Source organism: Mesoplodon mirus, assembly GCF_964341445.2.
Source record: "Mesoplodon mirus genome assembly, chromosome: 13".
NCBI lineage: Eukaryota > Metazoa > Chordata > Mammalia > Artiodactyla > Ziphiidae > Mesoplodon > Mesoplodon mirus.
In genome coordinates, this window is record NC_138989.1 from 19,333,052 (window position 1) to 19,348,949 (window position 15,898).

Below are 15,898 nucleotides of genomic sequence, written 5' to 3' on the forward strand. Positions count from 1 at the left end.
AGGGGGGAACAACGACCAGAGAAGCGGCCCCGATGGCACCGGGGGCACACGATCTGCATTTAGGCCCCTGGGGGTCACTTTATTCGTGCCCAGGCCTGGACCTCTGCAGAGAAACCTCCACGCCAAGAGGCCAGAAGACAGTCCCAACAGGACACGCCACACCTCCTGTATGAGCTCCTGCCCTAAAAGAAACGCCGTCACGAGCTCCTATAGCTCCACCCGAGGTTTCCCGCCCGTGAACAGTAGGAGGGGTCCCGCCATACCGCAAGGGCTGCCCCAGAAGTCCTCAAAGAAAGGGAGCGAGGAGGGCCCTCCGTCGCCCTCTGCAGCTCCGGTGGTTTCCCGGAGGAAAAGCCAGCCTGACAAGGATGCAGAGGCAACAAGAGGGCAGAAACCGGCCTGGAGGAACTGCTCCCCCACATCTGACAGTCCCAGGCCCCCAAAACGCAGGTTTCCTCTGCTGCCGCACAGGCGAGGGGAGCCTCTGAGGCTGCCCTCACCCCCTCAGCTGGGTTTCCGGGTCACCGCCGAAGACCTAGACGCGGAGAAGGAAGCACGGCTCCGGCGCATCCTCGGAAGCCTGGCTCCTGACTGGCCCGCTCCTGCCGCTGCTGCGGCTTCCCTTCCCTGCTCCATCTCTGGGGGGCCTGATTGGCAGCAGCGAGGAACCCTGTATTTGAAACGGCAAGCTCCAGCCTTCGCCTGGGCTCCAGCACCCCCAGCTAAGCGCAGCCATGCAGAAGCATCTTCTGGGGGTGGTTCATCCACAAGTTCCACCGTGGGCACCCATTTGAAACGGCAGGTTCCAGCCTTCGCCTGTGCTCCAGCACCCCCAGCTAAGCGCAGCCGCGCAGAAGCATCTTCTGGGGGTGCTTCCTCCACAAATTCCACCGTGGGCGCCCATGCCAGCACCCAGCTGGGTGCAGAGCGGCTGCCCAAGATCTGAGCTGCATCTTTTCAGCTCTCAGCATTACGGCAGGAACCAGGGCGCCCCTCCCCTAGCACCACACACAGCAATGGGGGAAGCGTGGGCCTGAACTCCGGGGCCCTCTCCTCACCAGAGCTACCCCCATGGTGACCACGGGACCCAGCAATAAGAATAAGCTTCGGTTTGAAGACACTACTGCCCCCATCTTAAGTCACATCCCTGGGGGCACACCCAGGCAGGGCCCCCCTACTTCCAGCGGAGGGCCCAGCCCATGCCCAGCCAAGGCTGCCTTTAGGGGCGTGTTGGTTCCGGCCTCTACTCCTAGCAGCCTCACCTCCGCAGTGGGCACAGCAAGGTGCCGCCTTGCTGTTAGGGCAAGGCCCTTGGCTGGACATAAAACCACTGGGCCATCGACCAAGTCATTCTCCTCCAGGCCGAGATTCCTTATTACCTTGGGGTGTAAGAGGAGAAAGTTGGCCTGAGCCAAGAAGTTCGGGGAGGGCCCTCCCAGGCTGGGCCTCGTGTGGACCCTGTTTCGATGTGAAACGGATGTCTTAGCCCTAACCTCTGTAATCCTGGAGCAAACTGGGAACCCAGAGATACAGCATTCCGTTCCCACCCCCGGCCTGCAGTCTTCCCCCCAAAGGTGGATGGTCCCAACGGTCAGAGTCCTCAGGACAGTAAACAAGAGGCCCTAGCCTCGTCCCCTTCAGTCCTGGAACAAGGGGATACCCTTGCGTTGTCTTCATAACTTATAATAAAGCTTTGTCCTTGTTCTTTTGCATAATCCTCACGTGTCTGTGATCTGTAGATCAAGTGTGGAAAAGCACTGGCTTGTGTGAGTGGTGACATGGAAAGCCAGACCTGTTTACAGTTTCCTGTGGACCCACGCATAGGGTGTGGAGAATAGCACAATGGGATGGCTACAAGGACTGACCCCTGAATAGTAAAAGTGTGTTTTGAGTTTAAGTGATGCAGCCCAGGATAAAATGAGCCCAAGGTAGGGATAAATAGGGAGGCTCATCCTTGTCTGTTGGAATTGCTACTTCTCACCCACCTCTGACTTGGAGGGGGCTAGGTCATCCCGAGTGTACAACAGGAGCCCGCACTCTACACACTAGTCTTTTCTAATGCAGCAACTCTCTTTTTTATTTTCTACTTTTTTACTTTTAGAGTCCTAGGCAAATCACCTACATACATATCTCCCCTAAAGAGTATGGGCTTGGCATCAAGCTTTCTGGAATGGGTCAAACAAGGAAAGCTTTAATTCTAGGATGTGACATCTCCTGGAGCAATCTGTGACATTCTGCTTTAAAAAAAGCAGAAGGACTCCATGAATACATCTCTTCCCTTTTCCAACAAATAAAGATGAAAGGGAACTATTTGCAGAGGAAAGAAGCAAACATTAATTTTAATTATAAAAGATTAAAAGACTTCCAGTTTGCGGCGCCTCTTGTCCCTCTGAGGGAGGCACAAGTGCAAATGAACATATCTAGGAGACAAAAACAGACTCACAGGTACAGAGAAAGGACTTACGGTTGACAAGGGGAGGGTGAGGGAGGGAAGGATTGGGGGTTTGGGATTAGAAGGTGGAAACTATTGTACGTAGGATGGATAAAAATCAAGGTCCTACTGTATAGCACAGGGAACTATATTCAATATCCTGTGATAAACCATAATGGAAAATACTATGAAAAAGACTCTACATGTGTATAACTGAGTCACTTTGCTGTACAGCAGAAATTAAACACAACGTTGTAAATAAGAAAAAATATAGATATATTTGAACAGGGGAATGACATGTCCCTGACGAGTTCTTTAGCATCTATAGCAAAGTTTGCAATGAACGAATTCAAATCTTTCCCTAACCCTTTCACATTTAGCTTTTAATTTATAGAACCAAAATACTGAGGAGGATGTGATTGAATGTCTAAATAATTCCCAGCCAGTAAGACTCCCTTATGCATAAATGACACATCACTAAAATGTAAAACTGTTGTGATTCAAAGGACACCATTAACAAAGTGAAAAGACAAAAGAAAACGACCTGTTATACATCACAGAATGTCAACTTGAAGGACTGTGGTTTCTCATCAGAAAACATAGAGACCAGAAAAGAATGGAATAACATCTTTAAAGTATTAAAGGAAAAGACCAAACCAGGATATTATATCCTTAAAGCAGGGATATCCTTAAAGACTGAAAGCCAAACAAAAGCCAAAACGAAGGCTGATGGAGATGAGAGAAAACTAAGAGAATTCATCACCAGACAAACTGCTCTAAAAATATTCCATGAAAGGAACTTCTTCAGGCTGAAGTGAAATGACACAAGAAAGAAGTAAGCTTGCAACTTCAGGAACAAAGGGAGGGCAACAACAACGGCACGTATCTGGAAAAACGATCCTCTGACATTATTTTATATATGTATGACTTTTTTTTTTTTTTTTTTTTGGCCGCGCCTGCGTGGCTTGCGGGATCTTAGTTCCCCTACCAGGGACTGAACCCGGGGCCCCAGCAGTGAAAGTGCTGAGTCCTAACCACTGGACCGCCAGGGAATTCCCTGTATATGTATGAAAGAAGGACTCCACAGTCTCAGAGGGTGGCGTTCAAGTCATAGAAAGGTGACCCATATGACAGCTATAACAAAGAGTGGAAGGTAAAAGAATCTATATGGATGTAAGGCTTCTGGATTTTATTGAATTGGTAAAATATTAACTCTAGACTGTGAAACAGTACGTATACATAGTGTTATTCCAAGAACAATTAAAAAATGACAAACTCAAGAAAACTGGATCACCTCAATAGTCCTATATTTAGGAATTGTGGACAAGATAGCTAAAACATTCACATACCTGTTTTGTGAAAAGATTTTCTCTTGGTTAATTGCCTAGGAGTGGAGTGGGCTTTTGGGTCATATGGTAAGTATGGCCCTCTCAGCCAGCCCTGGCCACCACTTCAGGTGTCACCCCAGCAGGATCTGGGTGGTGCGGGCACTTCCGTTCTTAGCGGCTCTCCCCTCCAGTGCCGCCAGGGGAAAGGGCAGGAGGACGCAGAGGCGCTGCTGCCAAAGCTGCCGCCTCTTGTGGGAGCTGCACAGCCAGCAACCTTGCTCCGCTTTGCTGGGCAGGGACCCCGTCCAGTACGGTTAGTTCCCCCGACAGCACTGGGGCCAGGCCAGGGGAGAAGGGCCAGCTGTCCTGCCAGGAAGCTCATCACCCTCAAGGCAAACACCTCCAACCCTCAGACCCCGGGAGATTCAGAAGCGCTAGACGGTCCAGGCGCGTATCCTCACCGGTGCGCCCCAGGGCGTGACGTGTACTCTGCGCATGCGCCACCCCTCGCTAACCTCTTTATTGCGTCCCGCAGACGCAAGCCCATTGTTCGCTCACAGGTTGCAGGGCTATAAATACCAGCAACAGGCCAAACAGTGCGCACTCTGCTTTGGGCCGACTTGGCAGCTGAAGGAGAGTGCTCGGCGCCCAGCCTCTATCCAAGGACCGATCTCACCCAAGTCCCCTACGGGCACTTACTTAGGTTGGCCCTGCCCCTCACGCCCGCCCCGGGCACTGGGGGACCAGCACCTGCCAGGAGGGCTCGGCTGCCCCCAGCCCGCTCCCCGCGCCCACAGACTTCCCGTGGCCGGCCCGGGTCACCCAGCTGTCTATGGCCAGCTATCCACTCGCAGGCCAGCCCACAAGTGTCCAGTGACTCTGCATCTGGGCTTTGCCACAGAGTCTCTGAGACCCCATTCTACCATCCCGCAGGCCCCGCGCTCCTTTCTGGGGGTCCATAAGGACCACCTGCAGCCGAGGCCATCGGAAGAAGGCGGTGATGGGTGCTCTCATCTCCATGATGTTCCGTAGCTCAGTGTCCGCAGTGGGCACAGACACTGTCAGTGTGGCGCGGGGGCAGCCAGTGCCGCCCACGACACCCAGCTGTGTCCCAAACTGCAGCACAGAGCAGACGGCGTTGAGGGCCCCGGGAGAGAGCGGGAAAGGGATGGCCAAGCAGGAGGACGTCCCCACAGTCATAGGGGGGAACAACGACCAGAGAAGCGGCCCCGATGGCACCGGGGGCACACGATCTGCATTTAGGCCCCTGGGGGTCACTTTATTCGTGCCCAGGCCTGGACCTCTGCAGAGAAACCTCCACGCCAAGAGGCCAGAAGACAGTCCCAACAGGACACGCCACACCTCCTGTATGAGCTCCTGCCCTAAAAGAAACGCCGTCACGAGCTCCTATAGCTCCACCCGAGGTTTCCCGCCCGTGAACAGTAGGAGGGGTCCCGCCATACCGCAAGGGCTGCCCCAGAAGTCCTCAAAGAAAGGGAGCGAGGAGGGCCCTCCGTCGCCCTCTGCAGCTCCGGTGGTTTCCCGGAGGAAAAGCCAGCCTGACAAGGATGCAGAGGCAACAAGAGGGCAGAAACCGGCCTGGAGGAACTGCTCCCCCACATCTGACAGTCCCAGGCCCCCAAAACGCAGGTTTCCTCTGCTGCCGCACAGGCGAGGGGAGCCTCTGAGGCTGCCCTCACCCCCTCAGCTGGGTTTCCGGGTCACCGCCGAAGACCTAGACGCGGAGAAGGAAGCACGGCTCCGGCGCATCCTCGGAAGCCTGGCTCCTGACTGGCCCGCTCCTGCCGCTGCTGCGGCTTCCCTTCCCTGCTCCATCTCTGGGGGGCCTGATTGGCAGCAGCGAGGAACCCTGTATTTGAAACGGCAAGCTCCAGCCTTCGCCTGGGCTCCAGCACCCCCAGCTAAGCGCAGCCATGCAGAAGCATCTTCTGGGGGTGGTTCATCCACAAGTTCCACCGTGGGCACCCATTTGAAACGGCAGGCTCCAGCCTTCGCCTGTGCTCCAGCACCCCCAGCTAAGCGCAGCCGCGCAGAAGCATCTTCTGGGGGTGCTTCATCCACAAATTCCACCATGGGCACCCATTTGAAACGGCAGGTTCCAGCCTTCGCCTGTGCTCCAGCACCCCCAGCTAAGCGCAGCCGCGCAGAAGCATCTTCTGGGGGTGCTTCCTCCACAAATTCCACCGTGGGCGCCCATGCCAGCACCCAGCTGGGTGCAGAGCGGCTGCCCAAGATCTGAGCTGCATCTTTTCAGCTCTCAGCATTACGGCAGGAACCAGGGCGCCCCTCCCCTAGCACCACACACAGCAATGGGGGAAGCGTGGGCCTGAACTCCGGGGCCCTCTCCTCACCAGAGCTACCCCCATGGTGACCACGGGACCCAGCAATAAGAATAAGCTTCGGTTTGAAGACACTACTGCCCCCATCTTAAGTCACATCCCTGGGGGCACACCCAGGCAGGGCCCCCCTACTTCCAGCGGAGGGCCCAGCCCATGCCCAGCCAAGGCTGCCTTTAGGGGCGTGTTGGTTCCGGCCTCTACTCCTAGCAGCCTCACCTCCGCAGTGGGCACAGCAAGGTGCCGCCTTGCTGTTAGGGCAAGGCCCTTGGCTGGACATAAAACCACTGGGCCATCGACCAAGTCATTCTCCTCCAGGCCGAGATTCCTTATTACCTTGGGGTGTAAGAGGAGAAAGTTGGCCTGAGCCAAGAAGTTCGGGGAGGGCCCTCCCAGGCTGGGCCTCGTGTGGACCCTGTTTCGATGTGAAACGGATGTCTTAGCCCTAACCTCTGTAATCCTGGAGCAAACTGGGAACCCAGAGATACAGCATTCCGTTCCCACCCCCGGCCTGCAGTCTTCCCCCCAAAGGTGGATGGTCCCAGCGGTCAGAGTCCTCAGGACAGTAAACAAGAGGCCCTAGCCTCGTCCCCTTCAGTCCTGGAACAAGGGGATACCCTTGTGTTGTCTTCATAACTTATAATAAAGCTTTGTCCTTGTTCTTTTGCATAATCCTCACGTGTCTGTGATCTGTAGATCAAGTGTGGAAAAGCACTGGCTTGTGTGAGTGGTGACATGGAAAGCCAGACCTGTTTACAGTTTCCTGTGGACCCACGCATAGGGTGTGGAGAATAGCACAATGGGATGGCTACAAGGACTGACCCCTGAATAGTAAAAGTGTGTTTTGAGTTTAAGTGATGCAGCCCAGGATAAAATGAGCCCAAGGTAGGGATAAATAGGGAGGCTCATCCTTGTCTGTTGGAATTGCTACTTCTCACCCACCTCTGACTTGGAGGGGGCTAGGTCATCCCGAGTGTACAACAGGAGCCCGCACTCTACACACTAGTCTTTTCTAATGCAGCAACTCTCTTTTTTATTTTCTACTTTTTTACTTTTAGAGTCCTAGGCAAATCACCTACATACATATCTCCCCTAAAGAGTATGGGCTTGGCATCAAGCTTTCTGGAATGGGTCAAACAAGGAAAGCTTTAATTCTAGGATGTGACATCTCCTGGAGCAATCTGTGACATTCTGCTTTAAAAAAAGCAGAAGGACTCCATGAATACATCTCTTCCCTTTTCCAACAAATAAAGATGAAAGGGAACTATTTGCAGAGGAAAGAAGCAAACATTAATTTTAATTATAAAAGATTAAAAGACTTCCAGTTTGCGGCGCCTCTTGTCCCTCTGAGGGAGGCACAAGTGCAAATGAACATATCTAGGAGACAAAAACAGACTCACAGGTACAGAGAAAGGACTTACGGTTGACAAGGGGAGGGTGAGGGAGGGAAGGATTGGGGGTTTGGGATTAGAAGGTGGAAACTATTGTACGTAGGATGGATAAAAATCAAGGTCCTACTGTATAGCACAGGGAACTATATTCAATATCCTGTGATAAACCATAATGGAAAATACTATGAAAAAGACTCTACATGTGTATAACTGAGTCACTTTGCTGTACAGCAGAAATTAAACACAACGTTGTAAATAAGAAAAAATATAGATATATTTGAACAGGGGAATGACATGTCCCTGACGAGTTCTTTAGCATCTATAGCAAAGTTTGCAATGAACGAATTCAAATCTTTCCCTAACCCTTTCACATTTAGCTTTTAATTTATAGAACCAAAATACTGAGGAGGATGTGATTGAATGTCTAAATAATTCCCAGCCAGTAAGACTCCCTTATGCATAAATGACACATCACTAAAATGTAAAACTGTTGTGATTCAAAGGACACCATTAACAAAGTGAAAAGACAAAAGAAAACGACCTGTTATACATCACAGAATGTCAACTTGAAGGACTGTGGTTTCTCATCAGAAAACATAGAGACCAGAAAAGAATGGAATAACATCTTTAAAGTATTAAAGGAAAAGACCAAACCAGGATATTATATCCTTAAAGCAGGGATATCCTTAAAGACTGAAAGCCAAACAAAAGCCAAAACGAAGGCTGATGGAGATGAGAGAAAACTAAGAGAATTCATCACCAGACAAACTGCTCTAAAAATATTCCATGAAAGGAACTTCTTCAGGCTGAAGTGAAATGACACAAGAAAGAAGTAAGCTTGCAACTTCAGGAACAAAGGGAGGGCAACAACAACGGCACGTATCTGGAAAAACGATCCTCTGACATTATTTTATATATGTATGACTTTTTTTTTTTTTTTTTTTTTTGGCCGCGCCTGCGTGGCTTGCGGGATCTTAGTTCCCCTACCAGGGACTGAACCCGGGGCCCCAGCAGTGAAAGTGCTGAGTCCTAACCACTGGACCGCCAGGGAATTCCCTGTATATGTATGAAAGAAGGACTCCACAGTCTCAGAGGGTGGCGTTCAAGTCATAGAAAGGTGACCCATATGACAGCTATAACAAAGAGTGGAAGGTAAAAGAATCTATATGGATGTAAGGCTTCTGGATTTTATTGAATTGGTAAAATATTAACTCTAGACTGTGAAACAGTACGTATACATAGTGTTATTCCAAGAACAATTAAAAAATGACAAACTCAAGAAAACTGGATCACCTCAATAGTCCTATATTTAGGAATTGTGGACAAGATAGCTAAAACATTCACATACCTGTTTTGTGAAAAGATTTTCTCTTGGTTAATTGCCTAGGAGTGGAGTGGGCTTTTGGGTCATATGGTAAGTATGGCCCTCTCAGCCAGCCCTGGCCACCACTTCAGGTGTCACCCCAGCAGGATCTGGGTGGTGCGGGCACTTCCGTTCTTAGCGGCTCTCCCCTCCAGTGCCGCCAGGGGAAAGGGCAGGAGGACGCAGAGGCGCTGCTGCCAAAGCTGCCGCCTCTTGTGGGAGCTGCACAGCCAGCAACCTTGCTCCGCTTTGCTGGGCAGGGACCCCGTCCAGTACGGTTAGTTCCCCCGACAGCACTGGGGCCAGGCCAGGGGAGAAGGGCCAGCTGTCCTGCCAGGAAGCTCATCACCCTCAAGGCAAACACCTCCAACCCTCAGACCCCGGGAGATTCAGAAGCGCTAGACGGTCCAGGCGCGTATCCTCACCGGTGCGCCCCAGGGCGTGACGTGTACTCTGCGCATGCGCCACCCCTCGCTAACCTCTTTATTGCGTCCCGCAGACGCAAGCCCATTGTTCGCTCACAGGTTGCAGGGCTATAAATACCAGCAACAGGCCAAACAGTGCGCACTCTGCTTTGGGCCGACTTGGCAGCTGAAGGAGAGTGCTCGGCGCCCAGCCTCTATCCAAGGACCGATCTCACCCAAGTCCCCTACGGGCACTTACTTAGGTTGGCCCTGCCCCTCACGCCCGCCCCGGGCACTGGGGGACCAGCACCTGCCAGGAGGGCTCGGCTGCCCCCAGCCCGCTCCCCGCGCCCACAGACTTCCCGTGGCCGGCCCGGGTCACCCAGCTGTCTATGGCCAGCTATCCACTCGCAGGCCAGCCCACAAGTGTCCAGTGACTCTGCATCTGGGCTTTGCCACAGAGTCTCTGAGACCCCATTCTACCATCCCGCAGGCCCCGCGCTCCTTTCTGGGGGTCCATAAGGACCACCTGCAGCCGAGGCCATCGGAAGAAGGCGGTGATGGGTGCTCTCATCTCCATGATGTTCCGTAGCTCAGTGTCCGCAGTGGGCACAGACACTGTCAGTGTGGCGCGGGGGCAGCCAGTGCCGCCCACGACACCCAGCTGTGTCCCAAACTGCAGCACAGAGCAGACGGCGTTGAGGGCCCCGGGAGAGAGCGGGAAAGGGATGGCCAAGCAGGAGGACGTCCCCACAGTCATAGGGGGGAACAACGACCAGAGAAGCGGCCCCGATGGCACCGGGGGCACACGATCTGCATTTAGGCCCCTGGGGGTCACTTTATTCGTGCCCAGGCCTGGACCTCTGCAGAGAAACCTCCACGCCAAGAGGCCAGAAGACAGTCCCAACAGGACACGCCACACCTCCTGTATGAGCTCCTGCCCTAAAAGAAACGCCGTCACGAGCTCCTATAGCTCCACCCGAGGTTTCCCGCCCGTGAACAGTAGGAGGGGTCCCGCCATACCGCAAGGGCTGCCCCAGAAGTCCTCAAAGAAAGGGAGCGAGGAGGGCCCTCCGTCGCCCTCTGCAGCTCCGGTGGTTTCCCGGAGGAAAAGCCAGCCTGACAAGGATGCAGAGGCAACAAGAGGGCAGAAACCGGCCTGGAGGAACTGCTCCCCCACATCTGACAGTCCCAGGCCCCCAAAACGCAGGTTTCCTCTGCTGCCGCACAGGCGAGGGGAGCCTCTGAGGCTGCCCTCACCCCCTCAGCTGGGTTTCCGGGTCACCGCCGAAGACCTAGACGCGGAGAAGGAAGCACGGCTCCGGCGCATCCTCGGAAGCCTGGCTCCTGACTGGCCCGCTCCTGCCGCTGCTGCGGCTTCCCTTCCCTGCTCCATCTCTGGGGGGCCTGATTGGCAGCAGCGAGGAACCCTGTATTTGAAACGGCAAGCTCCAGCCTTCGCCTGGGCTCCAGCACCCCCAGCTAAGCGCAGCCATGCAGAAGCATCTTCTGGGGGTGGTTCATCCACAAGTTCCACCGTGGGCACCCATTTGAAACGGCAGGCTCCAGCCTTCGCCTGTGCTCCAGCACCCCCAGCTAAGCGCAGCCGCGCAGAAGCATCTTCTGGGGGTGCTTCATCCACAAATTCCACCATGGGCACCCATTTGAAACGGCAGGTTCCAGCCTTCGCCTGTGCTCCAGCACCCCCAGCTAAGCGCAGCCGCGCAGAAGCATCTTCTGGGGGTGCTTCCTCCACAAATTCCACCGTGGGCGCCCATGCCAGCACCCAGCTGGGTGCAGAGCGGCTGCCCAAGATCTGAGCTGCATCTTTTCAGCTCTCAGCATTACGGCAGGAACCAGGGCGCCCCTCCCCTAGCACCACACACAGCAATGGGGGAAGCGTGGGCCTGAACTCCGGGGCCCTCTCCTCACCAGAGCTACCCCCATGGTGACCACGGGACCCAGCAATAAGAATAAGCTTCGGTTTGAAGACACTACTGCCCCCATCTTAAGTCACATCCCTGGGGGCACACCCAGGCAGGGCCCCCCTACTTCCAGCGGAGGGCCCAGCCCATGCCCAGCCAAGGCTGCCTTTAGGGGCGTGTTGGTTCCGGCCTCTACTCCTAGCAGCCTCACCTCCGCAGTGGGCACAGCAAGGTGCCGCCTTGCTGTTAGGGCAAGGCCCTTGGCTGGACATAAAACCACTGGGCCATCGACCAAGTCATTCTCCTCCAGGCCGAGATTCCTTATTACCTTGGGGTGTAAGAGGAGAAAGTTGGCCTGAGCCAAGAAGTTCGGGGAGGGCCCTCCCAGGCTGGGCCTCGTGTGGACCCTGTTTCGATGTGAAACGGATGTCTTAGCCCTAACCTCTGTAATCCTGGAGCAAACTGGGAACCCAGAGATACAGCATTCCGTTCCCACCCCCGGCCTGCAGTCTTCCCCCCAAAGGTGGATGGTCCCAGCGGTCAGAGTCCTCAGGACAGTAAACAAGAGGCCCTAGCCTCGTCCCCTTCAGTCCTGGAACAAGGGGATACCCTTGCGTTGTCTTCATAACTTATAATAAAGCTTTGTCCTTGTTCTTTTGCATAATCCTCACGTGTCTGTGATCTGTAGATCAAGTGTGGAAAAGCACTGGCTTGTGTGAGTGGTGACATGGAAAGCCAGACCTGTTTACAGTTTCCTGTGGACCCACGCATAGGGTGTGGAGAATAGCACAATGGGATGGCTACAAGGACTGACCCCTGAATAGTAAAAGTGTGTTTTGAGTTTAAGTGATGCAGCCCAGGATAAAATGAGCCCAAGGTAGGGATAAATAGGGAGGCTCATCCTTGTCTGTTGGAATTGCTACTTCTCACCCACCTCTGACTTGGAGGGGGCTAGGTCATCCCGAGTGTACAACAGGAGCCCGCACTCTACACACTAGTCTTTTCTAATGCAGCAACTCTCTTTTTTATTTTCTACTTTTTTACTTTTAGAGTCCTAGGCAAATCACCTACATACATATCTCCCCTAAAGAGTATGGGCTTGGCATCAAGCTTTCTGGAATGGGTCAAACAAGGAAAGCTTTAATTCTAGGATGTGACATCTCCTGGAGCAATCTGTGACATTCTGCTTTAAAAAAAGCAGAAGGACTCCATGAATACATCTCTTCCCTTTTCCAACAAATAAAGATGAAAGGGAACTATTTGCAGAGGAAAGAAGCAAACATTAATTTTAATTATAAAAGATTAAAAGACTTCCAGTTTGCGGCGCCTCTTGTCCCTCTGAGGGAGGCACAAGTGCAAATGAACATATCTAGGAGACAAAAACAGACTCACAGGTACAGAGAAAGGACTTACGGTTGACAAGGGGAGGGTGAGGGAGGGAAGGATTGGGGGTTTGGGATTAGAAGGTGGAAACTATTGTACGTAGGATGGATAAAAATCAAGGTCCTACTGTATAGCACAGGGAACTATATTCAATATCCTGTGATAAACCATAATGGAAAATACTATGAAAAAGACTCTACATGTGTATAACTGAGTCACTTTGCTGTACAGCAGAAATTAAACACAACGTTGTAAATAAGAAAAAATATAGATATATTTGAACAGGGGAATGACATGTCCCTGACGAGTTCTTTAGCATCTATAGCAAAGTTTGCAATGAACGAATTCAAATCTTTCCCTAACCCTTTCACATTTAGCTTTTAATTTATAGAACCAAAATACTGAGGAGGATGTGATTGAATGTCTAAATAATTCCCAGCCAGTAAGACTCCCTTATGCATAAATGACACATCACTAAAATGTAAAACTGTTGTGATTCAAAGGACACCATTAAGAAAGTGAAACGAAACCTCCCAATATAAGGAAAAAATTGCAACTCATATGCCTGATAAAATTATTCGAGAATATTTAAGAACTATTACAACTCAGTTATAAAAGACATATAACCTGATTTTTTAAATGGGAAAATGAGTTGAACAGACATATCTCCTAAGAAGATAGATAAATGGCCCTTAAGCACATGAAAGGATGTAATACATTAGCCATCAGAGAAATACAAATCAATACCACAATTAGATATCATTCCACACCCATAGGATTGCTTTAATCAAAAAGTCAGATGATAAGTATTGTTGAGGATGTGGAGAAATTGGAACCATCACATACTGCTGGCAGGAATGTAAAATGGTGCAGTCACTTTGGAAAAAAAGTCTTGCAGGTGTTCAAACAGTGAAACGGAGAGTTACCATATGGCCCAGCAATTTCACTCCTGTGTATACACTCAAAAGCAATAAAAGCGTATGTTCACAGAACACCCTGTATATGAATGTTCACAGCAGCATTCCTCATAATAGCCAAAAAGTATAAAGAACCGAAACGTCCATCAACTGAGGAATGGATAAGTAAACTGTGCTCTATCTATACAACGGAATATTATTCAGCAATAAAGAATAAGTCAAGTACTGATACACACTACAATATGAATGGACCTTGAAAACATTACACTAAGCCAAGAAGCCTGACACAAGAGGTCATACATTGCATTATTCCATTTATATGAAATGTTCAAAATAAGTAAATCCACAGAAATAGAGAGTAAATTAGTGTTTGCCTACGCCTTAGGGGTTAGGGGAAATAGGGATTGTCTGCTAATGAGTAAGGTATTTCTTTGGGGGGAATTATGCAAAGCTTCTAAGATTGATTGTGGTGATATTGCAGCATTCTGTAAATATTCTAAAAAATGACGTATTTCACACCTTAAAGTGTGACTTGTACTGTAAGTGAACTGTATCTCAACAAAGCTGTTACAATGATTAAAAGACTGCATTACATATTGCCAACATATAAAGTAAGCCCCCAGAAGAGAGTACAGAATCTTGTTCACTCAGTTTAAAGGACCAAAACGAGGGCAATGAAACCCAAGAGGCATTCTTTTAGTTAACGTTCAATGCACTATGACATACTGAAATACTCATGAGGATTTCCATGTTTTAATTTACCAAAAAAAAAAAAGTCACCTGAAGTTTAATAAAACATACTCAAAAGTGTCAGAAAATAATCATCATAACTCAGGGAGAGGGTAACACAGGGAAGTTATCAAATTGAAAATAAGTGGAAAAGTTTCGATTACATGAACCTACACCCTGAATATGAAATTGGACCCAAATTCACTACTGCCATCCAAATTATTACTGACATGAAAATGATGTCAAATTAAAACAGCTCAATTAACATCTCTTTTGAAAGCACCAGTTTTTGAAAAACCAAAATATCAAGAAATAAATGTTTTGCAATCATGAAGAACTGAATCATCCAAATTTGTAGTTTTAAAAACTCAGATTACATTTTATAGGCATTGGAATGCCTCTCTTTCTCCTGGTTGGAGTAGATTCCAGGAAGTGACAGATGCTTAAGGATAAAACTCAGAAGAATCAAAAGTGTGTTAAAAAGGCTACTGTATTTGTTGACCCTGAATCTAATTCTAAACCATGTATAAAATAACAGACATAAATGCGGATCAGTGCAACCAGCAGGCAAACTAACCAATAATCATGAAAAATTCAACACTGCATGCAGTGATATTTCATGGCCATGTATCTATTAAAATTCATCAGGCTTGGAAAGATGCATGCACCTGGGTGTTCACAGCAGCACTGTTTACAGCTGCCAGGACATGGGGACAGCCTAAGTGTCTGTCTACAGATGAACAGATAAAGATGACGTGGTATGTACGTGCAGGAATACTGGAATACTACTCAGCCATAAAAAAAGAAGGAACCATTTGCAATAACATGGATGGACTTGGAGGGCATTGCGCGGGATGAAATAAGTCAGGCAGAGAAAGACAAATATATGATATCACTTAAGTATGGAATCTAAAAAATACAACAAACTAGTGAATATAACAAAAAAAGAAACAGAATCACAGATATAGAGAACAAATTGATGGTTACCAGTGGGAAAGGGGGGAGCAGCAAGATAGAAGTAGGGGAGTAAGAGGTACAAACTATTATGTATAAAATAAGCTACAAGGATACATTGCACAATACAGGAAATATAGGCAATATTCTAGAATAACTATAAATGGAGTATAACCTTTAAAAGTTGTGAATCACTATATTGTACACCTGTAACTTATATAATATTTATTATACATCAACTGTACTTCAATAAAAAAGTTTTTTAAAAATTTAGAAAAGTAAAATTATCAGGCTTTAATGTAGAACGTTCCACGGGCATTCAAAAACAAAGACATTTCGCATTTGTGAAAAGGTGTGTACCTGTCCTTTATACCGGTTTTTGTTCAACCCTCAGTTCGCAGGACTATCATTCACCACAATACACTCCCCTCAGCGCTTTCCGTTCACCAGGGCCAAGATGCCTGAGGCGTCGTCTGTGAAGCCTCAGCTACTTTATTTTATTTTATTTTTTTTGTCAGGAGATTTTTTTTTAAACATCTGTATTGGAGTATAATTGCTTTACAATGGTGTGTTAGTTTCTGCTGTATAACAAAGTGAATCAGCTATATGTATACATATATCCCCATATCCCCTCCCTCTTGTGTCTCCCTCCCTCCCACCCTCCCTATCCCACCCCTCTAGGTGGTCACAAAGCACCGAGCTGATCTCCCTGTGCT